This window comes from Zophobas morio, unplaced genomic scaffold, assembly GCF_036711695.1.
Source record: "Zophobas morio isolate AGI-343-1 ecotype UQ-CSIRO unplaced genomic scaffold, CSIRO_AGI_Zmor_V1 ptg000044l, whole genome shotgun sequence".
Taxonomy (NCBI): domain Eukaryota; kingdom Metazoa; phylum Arthropoda; class Insecta; order Coleoptera; family Tenebrionidae; genus Zophobas; species Zophobas morio.
This window is the reverse complement of record NW_026972149.1, coordinates 2584929-2600660: the sequence shown is the minus strand read 5'-3', so window position 1 is coordinate 2600660 and position 15732 is coordinate 2584929. Positions and strand designations below refer to the sequence as shown.

The 15732-nt window shown below is 37.9% G+C and overlaps 1 protein-coding gene across 2 annotated transcripts in view; it reads left to right on the top strand.

The window, feature by feature from the left end:
* The first annotated feature begins 6910 nt into the window (after positions 1 to 6910).
* Dip-beta (Dpr-interacting protein beta) overlaps positions 6911 to 15732 on the top strand; it is a 127464-nt gene continuing 118642 nt past the window's right edge. The window contains exon 1 of one of the 2 annotated variants that reach the window (XM_064072626.1): positions 6911 to 7055. The gene's annotated coding sequence lies outside the window, so the exon portion shown is untranslated. The remainder of the gene's footprint in view (positions 7056 to 15732) is intronic. The other variant, XM_064072628.1, reaches the window with a different exon arrangement.

Below are 15732 nucleotides of genomic sequence, written 5' to 3'. Positions count from 1 at the left end.
GCCGCGTTACGTTTGAGCTGGTCAAAAAGCTCATAACTGCTTTAGATAAAGTGGTCTTGTTAATATACCTTGAGGAAAATTGGCAAAGTTGTGGATTTCCGACCATCGTGTCCAATTTGCAGTCACCACCAATGATGCTTATGGATTTTTGGACATCACGTCGAAACAGATAACGTGATTCGCCGCTGTTATACTGACGCAGAACTTTTTAAAAACATTACATTTAACGAACACATCAATGCTTAGGTTAAAGTTAGCAAAATACATTCGGAGGCTAGACAACTCAGTGGAGGGGGCTTTACCGATGACATGCCACAATATCGACATTCCACAGGTTTCAGTGTAAACACTGCTTGAACATCTTATTAAAGTAATAACAATTAAAAATAATAATAATAATAAAAAAGCCGTGCAATGTCCTTTTTAATTTGATAAATTAGTGTGAATTAAAACTTTGTGTGCTACAAAAGTCCTCATTTTTTCGTGAATAAAAATTACAGAGTTCGTGAGTCCTTGAGAAACACTAGTCGAGTATGCTGGTGGCGAATTCAACAAGGTGACACCTCTGTTTGTGCTCACTTTTTTGAGTCTATTAGACAACGACGAAAGATTCATACGCGTAAGTCCTTTTAGATATTTGGGACGCTTAATGTCGAAAGGTATTCTGGCAGCTCAGCGCTGGACCGCTTCTAATTGCTTGATATCTGCCCGGAACAGAGGACACTAAACATCAATCGGAAATCCTAAAATTGGTCTAACATATATCTTATAGAGTTGTGCAATTGAGCAAGAATTCAAGAGTTGAGTCTTGGGTTTGAAAAAAGAAGTGTTTCACCCCTGCGCTGTGGCTGTTTTCGGAAGTTTTTGGATCACCGTCTCTGTTTTTTACGTTTAATGCAAGAAGCCGAAGCCGTTGAGTACGTGTCGTACCGTCCCCGCGCGATTTCCCATTCCAGGGTCGCCGCCCCCAGGACCAGGAGGAGCCTGTCTAGGAGGAAGCAGCCGTCCAGGAGCCCAGAACGACAATGCGGGAAATTTTTGTATTTCTTGTAGCTGATGGCAGGGAATAAAAACCCTATTATAGTTAACAATTCCGGAGTGTTATTTCTTGTCTCCGCTGGCGCTCACGAGACCACCTGCAGACTTGTGTCTCCGGCTTCAGAGCCACCCCGGCGCTCGGATAGGAGCTGGCGCCCGAGCACCACCGCTCCCGACATAAGGCGTGAAGGTGACCTCGCAGCTTAGGTCGGCCAGACGCGTTTCATATCAGCGGCACTAGTCGCCCAGTCGTCCCCACGCGATATTGGGGAAATTCCATTCCCGGAGTGAAAAAACTAAATTACTACCAGTTAAAATTTGTAATAATATTTCTCAACAGTTGAAAAGCGATAATAAACGAAAGAATTTTAAAATAAGTAAATAAGTTTTAAAAAATATTTAGTACTGAAGGCATTTTATATCATTGAAGAATTCCTCTGCGAGATACATTTGAAAATATATTTGTAATTGTATTTATATGTAATTGTGTACGTAAGTGCTTACTGCACATACGTTTGTGTTATTTGAAGTTGAACTCACTGTAATTGACGATGCCAGTATTTGTAGGTATTTCTGGCATAAACGAGTAATAATTCATTTATTGGGTCAAGAGTACACCTACTTTGGAACTTGAAGACATTTAATGATTTTTGTATTTGTTACCGTTAGAAAGGATCTCGTGGCTTCTAGGAATGATGTTATTTTAGTAACCGTTTTTTGATCCTGGAGTGATCAAACAAATTTAAGTTGTGATTGGTAGTTACTTAAACTTTTTACGATGGTGATGGTGACAATATGCATATATGATAGTAAAGGTTATGGTAAACCAGAAGTGGTGGGAATGTGGTCACGTATCTGCTATAACTTCGGGTCACAGTTCGGTATGCCAAGGTCTGAGTTGTTAGCATTCTGTTATTATAGTGAATGTTGAGCGGTGTACCTTTGGTGACCCACTCGGGCTAATCAGAAAGCGTCGCTAGCCCTGAATGTTGAGTCCTGTCCCGTGGATGCGACCTGCTTTACACATGAAATGTATGTTTGTTGTCGGCCAGTTAAGCGTGCGATTACGGCTCTCTTCAACCTGTTTTTATAGGCATACACGTAATGGGGAATAAAATAGTTTTATGACAAGAAAATTGTTATTTTTATGAGAGGAAAAAATCGTGTGTAATTTGTATGCACGTTAGTTGCATTTTGCGTCTATCGACGTCGGCGACGCTCTACTTCCCGATGTACTTTCACGCAGGACGCCAATCTTGAGTCCTGTAATAGTTGCTATACAACATTTATGCCCTGGCTGGTTTCCGTGATCATAAAATATACCGTATTTCTTCTTTATATGATTACGCCTCCATAAAGGACTCGGTAACAAATTTATTTATAACAGTGTGTGCGGGGGGCAGAGAATAGTAAGGGATTAAATGCGGTCTGGCAGAGTGCGATAGAGGGCCGCTGAGTTATGGTGGCGAAGTGGTGGCCCGGTGACCCGGCACTCGGCAATCGTCTTTGATTGTTATTTGAGGAGACCTCCCTTTTCGGGTTCGCGCGTCACTCAATACTGCCACTGTTTAATAACTCGCCCTGCAACCGACGACGAACACTCAACATTCACACAACCGTGCGAGTTCACTCACTATATTACTTTTAAGCTATTCATCACGAGGTGTTAAGGACGTTTATCGTTGTTTCTGTTTCATCTTACGTTCATTACTCCAGCCTTAGTATATTAAGCATCTCCAGCAACCGCATTGTTGCCCTGCCCCGTTCACAGCCTGTCGCCCGCCTTCGCGTTACAACCGCCGCCCGTTAAACAATTTGCGACCAAAGTCAATAACATGGTCAAATGCGTCTACGCTGCAATTTTACGAAGAACCAACCTCGCAAGGCGAAACTGGAGACTCTCTTTGCCCTTCGGACGATACGCCGTCAAAGTGTAGAGAGACACTGAAAAATTCTAAACTTTTCTTAAATTTGATGGCAACATTGAACTCTATCTCCCCCTAAACTATTCCGAGATTTGAAGCAATAATAAAGTCTAGGAATGAATTCCGTTTGCATTAAAGCAGAAACGCAGAATTAATATTAATTTGGTTGCTATTCCTTGAAACACATTAAGGTGCTGATGTTACTTATCGTAGGCGGGTATTTAATCGACTAGCATAAGAAATGTCATTACCATAAGACCCTCTTGTAGAATTGCATAGTAAGCCTGCTTTTTGATAAATCGTTTTTGGCGTTCCGGACTAGCTTACCCACTTATAAATGGAAATAGTTGGAGGAGTTATTCTTGATTTAAAACAATCACTAGGTTAAAAAATTTTTAACATAAGTTTTGAGTGTCAGTAATATGTTGACAAAATTTTCTGCGCAGTGTTGGGGTCATTGGCAACGACTGAGACAAAGAAGCTAGAGGACGAAGAACGTTGACACGAAGGAATGCGATCTTCTACTATCAGAATAATTAACCCTTATATATATTTAACATTAGAGTTGACACTGAAAAATTTACTTTATTTCGTTTATCTATGTTTGCTAGCTTGATTGTCTCTGAGCTTAAGCAAGTTTTACTTCGTTGCCACAATTTTCATGCTTCTAATATGCGTTCATTAATTATTTACTTTGATCTCGCTTTTCCTGTAAAGACTTCTCCAGGTTATAAAATAATATTTGTTTTGGTGGAATAACAATCTTGCAAAGAATCGAATCAATTTAATTCGTCGATATCATGCAAAAATATGATGCCATTTTTCGGAAATTAAACTCGTCGACGAAAGCGGAAGCGTTTCCTTGATCATACTGCGATTAATACGTTTAAGAACTGTGGGTTTGTGTCGGTAGATTTATCGGAGAGCGAAAAAAGTGGTTAATAATTAATAGCGTAACGTCGAGCGTCCCAGTTACCTGTTAGTTGTTCATGTCGATGCCTCCGTTCTTGGCACTATTGTTACGCGTTACAAACAGCAGTGTGAAATAATTAAAGAACGACACATTTTTTGTTGTAAATTTAATCAAAGAATATTTGTTTTGCAGTCCTATTGAATTTAGGTTATACTGCTTTTAGTAAGCATATTCTATGATACCTTACTATAAATCTACTTAAAACTGCATAAAAAAAATTGAATGTCTTGTTTTATGTTAGATCTTTTAGTCCTCTTTTCTTTTTCGTTCTCATTGTGAATTAACCTCCTCACAGCTAATTGACAAAATACGTTGGGATTGACAAAAATTGTCAGTATTTGTGTAACTCAGATAAAGTTAAGTTATACAACTAAAGCTTCACCCAAGTTTCTTTGACAATTTGACAACACCAATTGCTTCTACGAATTTTGCCATTAACTGTACCGCGTAAACTTTCGTTTAAATAAAAAGTTATTACAAAAGTATGAGCAATATTTTCGTTGTCTCAGATGAATGAAAACAGTTGCTTACCCAATCTCAGTTAGGTCTTGATGACCATACGGGCTCTCACTACATCGTTTGAATTTTGTCCTTTGATTGAGGGAAATCACAGCATGTTTTCACGTGTCTGTCCACTCTCTCTATTTAGTCTCGACGAAACCTAAGCAGCCCGCGGATATTTAGAGGAAGGTATCGATTTGGACGGCATGAATGGATCTCCAAAGACGTAAATTATCGACAAATTGTACTCGGTGACCTAACCCATCCTACTCAAACCGCTGCTGTTAAGACCCTTCCGGCTCGTTCCGGCAGTCCACGTTTTCGTAAGTCGTATGGTTTGCGACGCGGTATCGTGTTGTCCGTCAATATCCACTTTGAGATCTGAAATTTTTTCTCAGTCTTCTAGAAAACTAAAAATTCTAAGTCAAGCTTATGTTACTCTATTAATCAATCTAATTGCATAGCTTGCTAGTGTTTCATTTAATAGAGACTTAATAAGCTTAAGTGAATCGTAATGAATATTACAACTTGCAGATATCTTATTCAGATTATCACACACCACATTGACGGAAATTTAACGCAAAAGATTAGAGTCCTCTTGAATTACAATAGAATGCAAGAGTTAATATTTTTTTACAGTAAAACTGTAAGAATTGTGAGGTAATTTAATATGTAATAAGAGAGATATTTGAGTCAAATACCCTCGGTGGTATAACACTGTTTAAACTGTTTAAGACGAAACGGTCAGTATCATTCTGCACTGCTATACAATTCTGTATATCTTTGATTTATATTATAAGAATTCATTTTTAATGAAATTACGCCGACGTTGACGAAAAAGAGAAATAACATGGGACCCAAGTTGGTTCTTTGGGGTACACAAGACCTACAAAAGAGCATAGAGGAAGTCAGGATGATAAAAATCGGAGTTAGAAAGAACAGCAGTAGTCAACAATGTGCACATAGATGAAGAAAACTAATGTAATAGAATAGCAATACCTAAACTGAAGTCAGAAGACACCGCTAACAGATAGTTTACAGACACGGACAATTAACTACAGCAATAAAAATGGAATCGATTTTAGAAGTAATATTAGGAAATAAACCAAGAGAAATATGGGGAGTCAAAAAATTTGAGTTACAGTTATAACAAATAAAATGAACAAAAAAAAAATCACAGTTATGGATTAGAAAGATTAAAAGATGTTCAAGGAAGTTAATGTGAAAAAATCTAAAGGGAAGATGATAATCAATAAAAAACGAGGAAGTAACAAGAATAAGATACAAATAATCATAGAAGAAGTAGACGAAGTAGTCCCTATGCCCAAGGGGCGCAGTTTCTAAATGCGGACAATATGAAATACAAGGTGATTTCGAAATGTGTCTAGAAAAAAATATTTGAAATTAGTTAGCGTTTCTTGACCTACCATAACTACTACGCAATGAATGACATAGAACGACTAGGATTAAGAACCAAAAAGCGTCGTATTGATAAGCAACGTGCAAAAACACGATAAGAGCTAGTCATGTGTAAGTTGGTTGCCGGTGTGTGGTCGGTTGACGTCTTTAACAATGGTGAAACGCCAGGTTGGTCCGTGAATTGTGGATCGAGCGCTTTCCAAATCGTGCGATTCCGTGATACCTTCAAGCCGCAAACCCACAATCGTGGCCGTGATAGGATCGAAAGAATACTGCAAGCTGAAGAACAAATTTTGGAACGCGTCGAAGAAGAACCCAACATCAGCAAAAAGTGTTGTTCTTGAGAAAAAAACAGCCACTTAGGGTGACGGGGTTTTTGTTCCTTTTTTGGGACGACGAGTGTATGTTAGTAAGGGAAGTATTTGAGAGTGGAAACAAGTACAAACAATAATGGTGTCGATTTAAGAAGAATTTGCATCGAGATGGTGTTATAAATTTTTGGGAAGTGTAGTGCATGGGAAACGTGCGTCGTAAATCAGGCAATACTTGTGTTAGAGGAGATCCATGTGCGACAGGCCGCCCCCAGCCACGTGACAAGTAACCGAGTGAAGGCGTTGGGAGGTCGGCGATTCGATGGCCGGTCTGAGCGTCCGTTTATTAATTAGAGAGGTTTCCGTTTTCGGTTTTCCAGTGCAGCAATCCGGATTGAAGATGATCCTCGTGAATTCCTTAAATACGTTCGTATCGAAGGTCATCTTGAGCCGTGCCGGTCCCAACTGGTGTAATGAAACCGTAACCGCGACTTATAACTTTGTTTTCCATGTGGCCGAGCCCTGTGATCTGGACTCAAAACACAACGCTGTTGTGTGCTTTGATGAAATTGCATTCCTGTGCAGATTTCCGTAAGGGAGCATCCCTCCAGCGCGCTCTGCAAGAGCAACAGTTACTTCACTCCTCGTCGCATTTGTTTCAGTGTTTGGGGGCGTGGTGAAACGCCGCTCCCACAGGCTCGATGCCCGGCTCGGTGGCGGTCGCGGGCCTTCGAGCAAAGGCACGCGGTGCCCTTTCAGTATATGACCAGTGTTTGTGCTGCGAGCAACGGGACGTTCGCCGGCGAAGTCGTGGAGCGCAACTCTCGCCAACTCCGCAACTGCCAACTTTCGACGCTGCACATGCACGAGACCGACTCGCATTCCTAGGTACGAGGTAACGCACGTGTGCCGGGGCTCTCGGACGAGTTTTGTTTGTTTGTATGGCGCGTCAAGAAGATAAAAGAGTGCGATTCCGAAACAATTATGCGATTTCTTGGCGCGGCTGGCGTGATAAGGGACAATTTGTTAGGTTTAAGGGCGACCGGTCGGGCGGCATTATCCATTACGGTGAGGATATCGGGCGGCATGGGCACTTAAAAGTAATGATGAAAAATGTTTTAATTATGCGTTTAATAAAATTTGGAAATTTGGCAAAAATTTGCGGGCCGTAATCGTCCGAACTAATAATAAATCAACATTTTTATAGTCGGACTTTTATTAAAAGCCATTAGTTTGGGGGCGAGCGGCGCGGAGGGTGCGAGCGCTCGTGCGATCGCTCACTTTATAAAAGCTTTATCTGTACTGCGCTGCAAGTCGATCGTAAGTGTTCACACTTACTTTCGCAATACACAATCATTGAAAGTTTGATGAGCGCGCTTCGCATGGGCCGCGGACTACCGGTGCTTCGATGAAACATCATGAATGACAAATATCCTTTAATTCCCGCCTGATAGCGGGCGCTCTTTTATTTTTAAACGTGTTATTAAAACGTTTCCGTGCGCATAGCGGAATGTGGCCGGGCGCCGGGCGTGCAATCAACACGCTCGTCCATCTTATCGCCAATAACGTATTCCTTTATACGGCTTACGGCATCGCTACTCTTCAGTCGTTAAATTGATTTCTTGTATGCGCGGTTCGCTGCTGTCGGACGGTCGCGGTTCGCCAGACGAGGCTCGCTCGCCCCCATAACACTCGCCTCGAACATTAATTTCCCGTGCATGTCTTCTCTTCTCTGCTGTGCTCAGAATAAACACATGCGCCGAGCACCAGCTATTTACATGCACTCTGACACTAATTTTATTTAACTGTCGATGGATCGCGCTTCAACACCGACGACGATCCATCACATCCGTGCCCGTGCCTTTCCGGAAGAATTTCGACCCAATCAAAACTAATCACGCCGAGGCGGACGCTTTCCTAATCATGCATCGCACGTACGACGCAAAGAATACAGCCAGCTCAGACGCTCCAATTACTTTCTTAAAAAATTTCGCTAATTCGGGTTTAACAATCTCCGCCTTGTCTTTTCCAATTTACTTCAAACAATCATCTCACTACCCTACTTTTATTAAATCACTTCGGCTCGCGCAACTTTTCGCAAATTACATCACTATAATACTAACAACAAACTCATCCTTTTTCCACGCTGCTTTAAAAACAAAGATTAGTCTAAATTTTGTGCATTCTAAATACGACTTTAAACAATTTACTTCAAACAATCGTCTCACTACCAATCACAACAGTCACCACTTTTTTCAACACCAATTCTAGGAAAACAGAGATTAGTTCCATATTTCGTTCATTTTATATTCGAGTTCAACAATCTTCGTCTTGTCTTTTCCAATTTGCTTCAAACAACAATTTCACTACCACACTTATTAAACCGCTCGGGGCGCGCACTTTTCTCAAATTAGGAACTAGTCATTCGTTGAAATATATTTTGCGCATTTTAGGTTTTGCCGATTTAACAGTGGTTTCGTTTTTCCAACTTATTGCATGCAATTATTTCACTAGTATTCTTAGATTATTAGCACATTTTTGGGCGACTGTGAAACTAGTTTTTCGGGGTGGCGTATGGATGTGATGGACAGCAGCAGAGATTAGTGCTATATATTGTGCATTTTAATGTGTTTCATTTCGAATTCACGAGGACTATGTTAATGCGATGAATGTATGGTGCATATAGAGTGTAAAACAGGTTTTTTGATTTGAGTTTTCGTCACATGGGTTTTAAACACTGGTGCAGTATGTTAAACCAGCTTATTTAGTTTTATTAAATGACTCGAACTGTGCATATAAAATTCTGGTGCATGTTCAGTTGAGTTGTTTTAGTAACTCGTTTCGACCATTAAATACTTTAATCTTTAGGGTTAACTGATTTGTGATTTTTTATTGGAATTTTAATTCTAATGTTTAACCGTAAACCGGTTGTAAAATTTTTAATAATTTATGCTGTATGCATAAAAACCATATTACTTGATTAACTGCCGACGGCACAGCTATTTTGGGTTGTTTCAAACAAGCTTGAGCTTTTTCACGGCATAAACAAAAGTAAGCACATGATAAAATGTGGTGTGTTAATTTTTTATATAATGTTGAACTTTTATTTAAATATTTTTTATGTTTAGTGACTACAGTTTTATTCAGTTTATAGATTTTAATATAAATTTTGCAAACGGTGAATTTGTGATAATGGTGGATGCGCCGGGCAACTAATCCGATACGTTGAGAGGATTGTATTTTTTGAAATAATTTTTCAAAAGTAGATTTTCCACATCCCAAAATAAAAATCTAATTCGACCGTCAAAAAAATATGATTTTTACTACTCCGTTTTTGACAACAAAATTTTGTATTCTTTGATAAAAGAATCATTATTATGTGATTATTATAATTTCGGTGTTCAGGACTCTCTCAGTTAGTTATAAAAGTGTCACCTGTTCTGCAAGTGCTGTCAATTAGTTTGTCTTTTAACAGTATATTTTCAAAAAATATATTTGTGTTTTTATTTTTTTATTTTCTTGATTTTTCAGTGATGCCAAATTTTTTATTTAATCAACAGTTTTGTAGGAAATAAGTAATTTTAAAAGATACTGTAAACCATATTAGGTCATGTTTTACAATAAACATTTAATGATGTTCAGTGATTACATTACAAAAAGAAAAGTTTTAACTCATCCACTGACTGACTCATGAACGCCCAGCCCAAACCCTTAGGTCTCAAAAACTGAAATTTTGTACAAAAGTTCCCTTTATGATGTAGACAAGAAATAAGGCCGGATTTTTCAAAATTTTACTTTTAAAGGTTAAAATAGGGGATGAAAGTCTTAATGTTTGTCCCGTCATACTTTTCAAAGTAAAAGCTTGAAATGCAATATTTCGGCTTATGGTAAAAAAATTAACTTACTTGTTTCAGCGTTGTTGGAAATTCTACCCCCTAAGTCGCATTTACTTAAAAAACCACTTAGTACTTCTCTAAATAATTTGTTTCATAAATGACGAGTGGATGAAATTTAGTTAGTTAGTTAATTAGTTAGTTTACTTTTTTTATACCGGGTGTCTGGCAAATGGCGGATTAACTTTTCAGTGCGTTTGGTACGTAATTTTCTAAAAGTAAAATTGGCTTACTTTCTTTCAGTCATTAATCGTTGTGTATTATTATTAATAAAACAAGCTGTTATTTTTCATTACTAAATAAACCAAAAAAAAAGAGTGCGTCGACCCAGGGACGAAGTCATTAATTTTCTCTTAAAAAATAAAATGCTTTATTGCTCTTTGAATTCTGGCAGTGGGTGAAGGTTAGAGCATCCTTGGGGTGCTAAGAGACGGAAGCAACACCACTTTATGAGGCGTTTCATGTATATATTGTTTGATAGTTTATTCCTCTCTCTTTCTTTTCTTCTCTTTCTTTCTCTCTTTCTTTCTTTCTCTCTCTCTCTTTTTCTATAGCGCGGCATTATATGTCGATGTTCAGACTCGGTTCAGACCGATCTCAGTGACCTCGACACCAACACCGACACCGACACCGACACTGATACCAAGCTCGTACCTGGAACTCGACATTCCTATTCCGGCGCGCATACGTGTTCTATATTACGACAAGAAAGGAATTAACACTTCAAAAACATTTAATAAGACATATATAAGTTATAAACAAAAACAAAACCAACAAAAGAAAAATTCATTAAAACGTATCCAACTAAACACTAGAGAAGATATTAAAAATTCCTGCCTTGTGTATATAAGCAATTTTTTTATCATTTTTTGAAAAAGTTAGTCATCAGTACTTGCTAAGATGAAACTGATTTTGGCAGATGACGTACCCTCTAAGAAAAGAGAGGGTGGGTGGGCGGGGTTAGTACCTGCTAAAATAAGATCGATTTTGGCAAATGACATACCAGCCAAGAAAATAGAGGGCGGGTGGGCGGGGCTAGTACTTGCTAAAATAAGACCGATTTTGGCAAATGACATACCTTCTCAGAAAAGAGAGGGTGGGTGGGCGGGGCTAGTATCTGCTAAGATAAGAGTGATTTTGGCAAATGTATATATTTCCTCTAGAAACTCCAAAGCAGTTCCAAATTCTTTCTCTCAAGATTGTTTTAAATTAAAAAAAAAACGGGGTCCCAAAATTAATTAATTCAAAAACAGGTCAGGTCAGAATTTTCCAAAAATAGATCACCAAAGTCCCCCAAAATTGTTTTAAATAATTTACAAAAAAAATCTGCATGGGTATCCAAGAGTCTTCCGAATTAAAAAAAAACACTGCGGCACTCAAGACTTTCAAATTCGTAAAAAATAAAGCATCAAAAACTCAAACGATTTTTTCAAGTTCATCCAGGAACAAAACACCAGATTCATTTAAATTTATCCGAAAATAAAACACCTAAAATTAACTGCGAACATTTTAAACCCCTTACTCGATTTTTGTTATGATTTTGTTATTTAAACTAGAGATAGCACAGTAAAGTTTGTCTGCGTTAACAAAAAAAATTAGACTTGTTTAATAAAACTTCTAGATAGTTTATCCATTAATTTTACAAACTGTGTAACGATAATAATATCAACAAAAACACTGTAGAGCTTCACAATACATAGTAGATATGTTGAAAAACGGAATATAGAAAGTTAGAGCTGGCACTGAAATGTCAATGTACTCTTGTTTAATAAAAAATCAATTATAATGGTTTAAAAATTCTTTTTTCTATGTATTTGTTTTCCGCTTTTTTGATAAATTATTTTGCGTGTAAACGTGCTTTTCTCATATAGATTTGTAGTTCAATAAAACCGTTTTGTAAACAATTATATTTTGCTATACATGACACTATTTATCTGGATTCGTTGATGCGGCGGGTTATCAATTAGTGAACCGATGTATTTTATCGACGAAACTTTATCGTAATAACTTTTTAGGTAAGCAATTTTCAACTGAACAGTTTCTCGTTCAGTTGCAACGCGGGGCTCCAGGTGCTCCAAGTGTCTATTTTTTTAAAAATCGGCTTACTTATTAATATGGGGGTGATTTGCAAAAGTTTTCAGCTAGCGCTATCGTAACTGAATTATCCCTAATCGTCAGGGGTAAAAAGAGAAGCGAACTACCTACTCCCGAATTTTCCTGTGGAGCCAAGTAGATCATTCCAACACGTCGCCTTTCGATAGCATTATCGCGTTCGTAGCGTACGAACATCTCCTAGGATTTTTTGCTAAAAAAACATAAGTTCATTTAACGCTGGATCCGGTTGAAATATAATGGTATAAAAATTGATAAAACAATGAACGCCAGTTGGTTCATACGATTTTCGTTGGCTATCCGAGTAAGGTTGGAGACATCTGCGTGTGTGCTTTGTAACGGCGGGAAGTAAGCTATTACAGGAAACATGCGGTGGTTTAGCGTTAAGAATAAGAGAGCTTGCAAAAAAGTTAGTAATACGCAGGCACCGGCTGTGTTATCGTCTAACTTGTCTTTCTAACGGTTATTTCAAATAAATAACGCCGTTGTGAGTGTATTTAATTATCGATTTTAAGATTTTGCCAACACATGTACAAAGGCAGAGACGACTAATTAAATTCGGGGTAACGGAGGCTTTGGGAAACAAGGGGGACGTCGGAAATTAATTCATACTGTTAAGCTGTAACTAAAGTGTAACGCCGTTCAAGTAATAAAAATGGAAATAAAAAGTTAGTTGAAGTACTTGAATTTTGTCAAGCTGGTGATTTTTCAGGGTTTCTTCGTACAGTTCGAGATGTGGTTTAGACAGATCGATCAGTCGAAACTCAGGGCACTTTTTTTGTCCTCGAGTAAGTTTTTAGCTGTTGAAACTGAAATTTTAAAGAAACAATACAACTTAGAAAATTAAAATCTCAATTAAAAAAAAAACCTTTGGTAAAAATTTAAGAGTACGAGGTCTCTACAAAAAATGAATTATACGAGGTGTTGTATTAAAGATTAAAATATATAAAGCTAAACTATTCGTTCGAATTCCAGGCATGCATTTTAATATTTAATTTAAAACTGAAACTGAATTTCGTCTGTCAATATAATTGATTTTGTTATAAATTATGTAGAATTTGTGTGACGAAGTGGAGCATGAAGTAGTGTAAAAATCTGAATGGCACACCACTGATGAATTGTTGGTTTAACTTTTTTTTGTATTGATAGTTCTAAAGTGTTAATGACGTTTGGTCCTGTCCTCTGTAAATACCGTTCTGTCATTCAAAACGGGTGCAAAATGAGTTATTCTTTATTAGTTTTTGATTGTTTCGGAGCTAAGAAATCGGATGTGTGATAGTGTCGTTTCAGACATCGGTCCAAGTTGTAGGCATTTCCTGTGTCATTAACGTCAAAGTTTTCGTAGACAGTTTGCCGGCTTTAGTTATTATTCCGTTAAAAGTTGTCGTGCGGTAAGCGCTGTTGGAATGTTGTTTTGTACAGAGCTTTATTTTGAGTAGAATAACATGTAGTAAAAGAAGAAATAAAAAAGGGGGAATGACAACGTAAGGCTTTCGTTTTATTAGAGAAGGGTGAAACGAGTGCAATCATCTGCATAGGTGTATAATTCAGGTTTAGTGTGGTCGGGTTATTGTCTGTTGGCCGAATTTGAGGTTCCCGTTGTCTGATTCATTTAATTGTCGATGAAATTAAAACAGACATGATGACAGAATGGTAGTATTCAGTCAGAAATATACATAAACGTAATATACAAAATTATCTAAAGAAAGAACAGTGTTATTAAAATATGTCAACTTGTTTTGAAATAATTTATCGATGTGACAGTGTTAGAAAAACGGATTGTGTACCAGACGCAAGTAGCGTACGTCTAACGCAATCGCAAGGAGGCTGTACTTCGAAAAATGTAAACAAAACCTGCAACGTGTTTGTTCTATATATTTTACATAGTGAATTTCACGAAATTTTGCATAATAATAGGAAACAATAATGTTATGTTTAGTGCTACATTGTACTCATCAAAGTTAATATATTATCCTCACCAATAAGTTGACTCTGCTTTAGATTTAATTTAATCCAACCGTTATTTTGAAATCTTTCGAATGTTATTTCCACAAAACTTCTGAAGTACACAAATACTGATTCTCTGAAAAATTATAAAATTTGATTTTTACGAATTTTTACTTTTTTGCGATAACCTCTATGGAGACAATCTACAAAGTACTAGGTACAGAGAAAAAAGAAAGTTTCGGGACCCAGACAAGGTCTTGCATTCTTAAAAAAGTGATTTAGGTCCTCAAGAAGGTCTCGGCTTTAAAAAAAAAGGCAGTTGGGACCTTTGAGTAAGTTTCATATTGTTCAAAAAAAGACAATGGGTGCCCCCGAGGTTTCACCATCTTTAAAAATGGGACAGTTGATGTCCCCGAAAATGTTTCACATTCTCAAAAAACATAGTTGGGACCCCCGAGAAGGTTTCACCTTCTTGGAAAGTAAGTCAGTTGAGCCTCCGAGGCTTAACCTTTTTTAAATAAAAAAGACCCCAGAGAAGGTTTAGCCTTTAAAAGAAAAGACAGTTGGGAACTCTGATAAGGTTTAACCTTTTTAAAAAATAAGACAGTTGGGACCTTCGAGGTTTTATCTTCATATCCTTTAAAAATAGACAGTTGGGGCCCTGAGAAGGTTTCACTTTCTTTAAAAAAAGAGTTGGGACCCCCGAGAAGTTTTCAGATGTCAAAAAACACAGTTGGGATCCCTGAGAAGGTATCACCTTGTTAAAACCAGACAGTTGGGACACCTGCGGCCCCAGAGAAGGTTTCGCCTTCATTTGAAATAAAGATATTTGGGATGCCCGAGAAGGTTTCATCTTTAAAAGAAGGCAGTTGGGACCTCTGAGAAGGTTGTTTCACATTCTCCAAAAAAAAACATAGTTGGGATCCCTGAGAACGTTTCATCTTCTTGAAAACACTTGGGCTTCCGAGGTTTCACCTTTTTTAAATAAAAAAGACAGTTAGGGCCTCAGAGAAGGTTTCACATTCTTAAAAAAAGAATTGCCCCCCCCAAGGTTTAATCTTCTTTAAAAAAGACAGTTGGTACCCCCGAGAAGGTTTCACATTCCCAGAAAAGCACAGTTGGGGCTCCTGAGAGGGTATCACCTTGTTAAAAAACAAGACAGTTGGGGTCCTGAGAAAGTTTCGCCTTTATTTGAAAAAAAGATAATTGGAATGCCCGAGAAGGTTTCACCTTGAAAAGAAGGCAGTTGGGACCCCTGAGAAAGTTTCATATTTTTCAAAATAGACAATTGGTGTCCCCCTGGTTTCACCGTTTTTAAAAAAGAGACAGTTGGTACCTACGACAAGGTTTCATCTTCTTAGAAAAAATTACGGTTGGGTGTCAGAGAAGGTTTATCCTTTTTTAAAAAAATACAGTTGGGAGCCCCGAGAAGGTTTCACATTTTTAAAAGGAAAGAGTTAGGGCCCTCAAAAAGGTTTCACTTTCTCTAAAAAAAAGGCAGTTGGGACTCCTGCGGAGGTTCCACATTCTTAAAAAAAGGACAATTGGTGCCCCTAAGAAAATTTCTCTTTCTAAAAAAAGATAGTTGGGGCCCCCGAGAAGGTTTTACATTT